The sequence below is a fragment of the Halichoerus grypus genome, chromosome 2, assembly GCF_964656455.1.
Source record: "Halichoerus grypus chromosome 2, mHalGry1.hap1.1, whole genome shotgun sequence".
In the NCBI taxonomy this organism is placed as follows: Eukaryota; Metazoa; Chordata; class Mammalia; order Carnivora; family Phocidae; genus Halichoerus; species Halichoerus grypus.
The window spans coordinates 143,802,819-143,808,436 of NC_135713.1; positions in this window are offsets into that span (position 1 = coordinate 143,802,819).

Below are 5,618 nucleotides of genomic sequence, written 5' to 3' on the forward strand. Positions count from 1 at the left end.
ACACATAAAAATATACCCTAAATCTATTATGCTGAGCGAAATAAGTCAAACAGAGAAAGACATGTATCATATGACCTCACTGATATGAGGAATTCTTAATCTCAGGAAACAAACTGAGGCTTGCTGGAGTCGGGGGTGGGGTGGGAGGGATGGGGTGACTGGGTGATGGACACTGGGGAGGGTATGTGTTCTGGTAAGCGCTGTGAATTGTGCAAGACTGTTGAATCTCAGATCTGTACCTCTGAAACAAATAATGCAATATATGTTAAGAAAGAAAAAAAGAAGAAGAAGAATGTAGCAGGAGGGGAAAAATGAAGGGGGGGAAATCGGAGGGGGAGAAGAACCATGAGAGACGATGGACTCTGAAAAACAAACTGAGGGTTCTAGAGGGGAGGGGGTTGGGAGGATGGGTTAGCCTGGTGATGGGTATTGAGGAGGGCACGTTCTGCATGGAGCACTGGGTGTTATGCACAAACAATGAATCATGGAACACTATATCTAAAACTAATGATGTAATGTATGGGGATTAACATAACAATAAAAAAAATTAAAAAAAAAAATATATACCCTAAATCTCTAGTGTATGGCTTTGTTCTAGTCTCCTGCCTGATCACATTCTCTCCACTTTTTTTTTTTAAATCCTCTTTTTTTCAAACAACTCCTTATCTTATCAATTACTTTTATAAAATCTTTTATAATTTTCATCTTTACAGTCACATTCCACCCCTTCAGCGTATTAAACCTTATTTTTGTACATATGTTAAGTTTTTCTTTCTTTAAAATTTGGGAGACACTTTCTTCTAACAGACCAAAATACACCCAAAATCTAGTGTGTGGCACTGATCTATGCACCAGCCTGATCATATCTGATCATATTCTGTTTTTTGTTTTGTTTTGTTCTGTTTTTGTTTGTTGACAAAAAAACAAACTTTTTCTCTTTTCTTTCCTTCCCTTTCTTTCCCCCTGGTTTCAGGTCTTTTCTGATTTGTTTAGAGTATATTTTCTGGGGATGTTGTTACCCTGTTAGCATTTTGTTCTCTCATTCATCTATTCTCCTCTGCACAAAATGATAAGACGGAAAAAATCACCTCAAAAAAAAGAACAAGAGGCAATACTGACTGCCAGGGACCTACTCAATACGGACATTAGTACGATGTTGGAACTAGAGTTCAGAATGATGATTTTAAAGATACTAGCTGGGCTTGAAAAAAGCATGGAAGTTATTAGAGAAACCCTTTCTGGAGAAATAAAAGAACTAAAATCTAACCAAGTCGAAATCAAAAAGGCTATTAATGAGGTGCAATCAAAATTGGGGGCTCTAACTGCTAGGATAAATGAGGCAGAAGAGAATTAGCAATATAAAAGGCCAAATGATGGAAAATAAAGAAGCTGAGAAAAAGAGAGAGAAACAACTACTGGATCACGAGGGCAGAATTCGAGAGATAAGCGATACCATAAGACGAAACAACATTAGAATAATTGGGATCCTAGAAGAAGATGAGAGAGAGGGGCAGAAGGTATATTGGAGCAAATTATAGCAGAGAACTTCCCTAATTTGGGGAAGGAAACAGGCATCAAAATCCAGGAAGCACAGAGAACCCCTCTCAAAATCAATAAAAATAGGTCAACACCCCGACATCTAAGAGTGAAACTTACGAGTCTCGGAGACAAAGAGAAAATCCTGAGAGCAGCTCGGGAGAAGAGATATGTAACCTACAATGGTAGAAACATTAGACTGGCAACAGACCTATCCACAGAGACCTGGCAGGCCAGAAAGGACTGGCATGATATACTCAGAGCACTAAATGAGAAAAATACGCAGCCAAGAATACTCTATCCAGCTAGGCTGTCATTGAAAATAGAAGGAGAGATAAAAAGCTTCCAGGACAAACAAAAACTAAAGGAATTTGCAAACATGAACCAGCCCTACAAGAAATATTGAAAGGGGTCCTCTAAGCAAAGAGAGAGCCTAAAAGCAACATAGACCAGAAAGGAACACAGACAATATACAATAACAGTCACCTTACAGGCAATACAATGGCACTAAATTCCTATCTTTCAATAGTGACCCTGAATGTAAATGGGCTAAATGCCCCAATCAAAAGACACAGGCTATCAGATTGGATAAAAAAACAAGACCCATCGATATGCTGTCTGCAAGAGACTCATTTTAGACCCAAAGACACCCCCAGATGGAAAGTGAGGGGGTGGAAAACCACTTACCATGCTAATGGACACCAAAAGAAAGCTGGGGTGGCAATCCTTTTATCACACAAATTAGAGTTTAAACCAAAGACTGTATTAGACATGAGGAAGGACAACTATATCCTACTTAAAGGGTCGATCCATCAAGAAGATCTAACAATTGTAAATATCTATGCCCCTAACATGGCAGCAGCCAATTATATAAGGCAATTAATAACAAAAGCAAAGAAACACGTTGACAACAATACAATAATAGTGGGCAACTTTAACACCCCCCTCACTGAAATGGACAGATCATCTAAGCAAAAGATCAACAAGGAAATGAAGACTTTAAATGACACACTGGACCAAATGGACTTCACAGATCTATTCAGAACATTCCATCTCAAAGCAACAGAATACACATTCTTCTCTAGTGCCCATGGAACATTCTCCAGAATAGATCACATCCTAGGTCACAAATCAGGTCTCAACTGGTACCAAAAGATTGGGATCATTCCCTGCATATTTTCAGACCACAATGCTTTGAAACTAGAACTCAATCACAAGAGGAAAGTCGGAAAGAACTCAAATACATGGTGGCTAAAGAGCATCCTACTAAAGAATGAATGGGTCAACCAGGAAATTAAAGAAGAATTTTAAAAATTCATGGAAACCAACGAAAATGAAAACACAACTCTTCAAAATCTTTGGGATACAGCAAAGGCAGTCCTAAGAGGAAAGTATTATAGCAATACAAGCCTTTCTCAAGAAACAAGAAAGGTCTCAAATACACAACCTAACCCTATACCTAAAGGAGCTGGAGAGAGAACAGCAAATAAAGCCTAAACCCAGCAGGAGACCAGAAATAATAAAGATCAGAGCAGAAATCAATGAAATAGAAACCAAAAGAACAGTAGAACAGATCAACAAAACTAGGAGCTGGTTCTCTGAAAGAATTAACAAGATTGATAAACCCCTAGCCCGACTTATCAAAACAAAAGAGAAATGACCCAAAACAACAAAGTCATGAATGAAATAGGAGAGATCACAACCAACACCAAAGAAATACAAACAATTCTAAGAACATCTTATGAGCAACTATATGTCAGCAAATTCGATAATCTGGAAGAAATGGATGCATTCCTAGAGATGTATCAACTACCAAAACTGAACCAGGAAGAATAGAAAAGCTGAACAGACCTATAACCACTAAGAAAATTGAAGCAGTCATCAAAAATCTCCCAACAAACAAAAGCCCAGGGCCAGATGGCTTCCCAGGGGAATTCGACCAAACATTTAAAGCAGAATTAATAGCTATTCTTCTGAAACTGTTCCAAAAAATAGAAATGGAAGGAAAACTTCCAAACTCGTTTTATGAGGCCACCATTACCTTGATCCCCAAACCAGACAAAGACCCCATCAAGAAGGAGAATTACAGACCAATATCCTTGATGAATACGGATGCAAACATTCTCACCAAAATACTAGCCAATAGGATCCAACAGTACATTAAAAGGATTATTCACCACGACCAAGTGGGATTTATCCCTGGGCTGCGAGGTTGGTTCAACATCTGCAAATCAATCAATGTGATGCAATACATTAATAAAAGACAGAACAAGAACCATACGATCCTGTCCATAGATGCAGAAAAAGCATTTGACAAAGTACAGCATCCTTTCTTGATCAAAACTCTTCAGAGTATAGGGATAGAGGGTACATACCTCAATATCATAAAAGCCATCTATGAAAAACCCACAGCGAATATCATTCTCAATGGGGAAAAACTGAGAGCTTTCCCCCTAAGGTCAGGAACACGGCAGGGATGTCCATTATCACCAGTGCTATTCACACAGAAATCAGTGGCATTCCTATACACCAACAACAAGACAGAAGAAAGAGAAATTAAAGAGAAAATAGAGCTACCATACGATCCAGCAATTGAACTACTGGGTATGTACTAGAAGTCCTAGCCACAGCAATCAGACAACAAAAAGAAATAAAAGGCATCCAAATTGGCAAAGAAGAAGTCAAACTCTCACTCTTTGCAGATGATGTGATACTTTATGTGGAAAACCCAAAAGACTCCACCCCAAAACTGCTAGACCTCATACAGGAATTCAGTAAAGTGGCAGGATATAAAATCAATACACAGAAATCAGTGGCATTCCTATACACCAACAACAAGACAGAAGAAAGAGAAATTAAGGAGTCGATCCCACTTACAATTGCACCCAAAACCATGAGATACCTAGGAATAAATCTAACCAAAGAGGCAAAGGATCTGTACTCAGAAAAGTATAAAATACTCATGAAAGAAATTGAGGAAGATGCAAAGAAATGGCAAAACGTTCCATGCCCATGGATTGGAAGAACAAATATTGTGAAGATGTCAATGCTACCTAGAGCAATCTACACATTCAATGCAATCCCCAACAAAATACCATCCACTTTTTTCAAAGAAATGGAACAAATAATCCTAAAATTTGTATGGAACCAGAAAAGACCCCGAATAGCCACAGGAATGTTGAAAAAGAAAAGCAAAGCTGGCAGCATCACAATTCCAGACTTCCAGCTCTATTACAAAGCTGTGATCATCAAGACAGTATGGTACTGGCAGAAAAACAGACACATAGATCAATGGAACAGAATAGAGAGCCCAGAAATGGACCCTCAACTCTATGGTCAACTAATCTTTGACAAAGCAGGAAAGAATGTCCAATGGAAGAAAGACAGTCTCTTCAACAAATGGTGTTGCGGAAATTGGACAGCCACATGCAGAAGAATGAAACTGGACCATTTCCTTACACCACACACAAAAATAGACTCCAAATGGTTGAAAGACCTCAATGTGAGAGAGGAGTCCATCAAAATCCTAAAGGAGAACACAGGCAGCAACCTTTTCGACCTCAGCCGCAGCAACTTCTTCCTAGAAACATCGCGAAAGGCAAGGGAAGCAAGGGCAAAAATGAACTATTGGGACTTCATCAAGATAAGAAGCTTTTGCACAGCAAAAGAAACAGTCAACAAAACCAAAAGACAACCGACAGAATGGGAGAAGATATTTGCAAATGACATCTCAGATAAAGGGCTAGTATCCAAAATCTATAATAGAACTTACTAAACTCAACACCCAAAGAACAAGTGATCCAATCAAGAAATGGGCAGAAGACATGAACAGACATTTTTCCAAAGAAGACATCCAAACAGCCAACAGACACACGAAAAAATGCTCAACATCGCTCGGCATCAGGGAAATCCAAATCAAAACCTCAATGAGATATCACCTCAGATCAGTCAGAATGGCTAAAATTAACAAGTCAGGAAATGACAGATGTTGGCAGGGATGTGGAGAAAGGGCAACCCTCCTACACTGTTGGTGGGAATGCAAGGTGGTGCAGCCACTCTGGAAAACAGTATGGAGGTTCCTC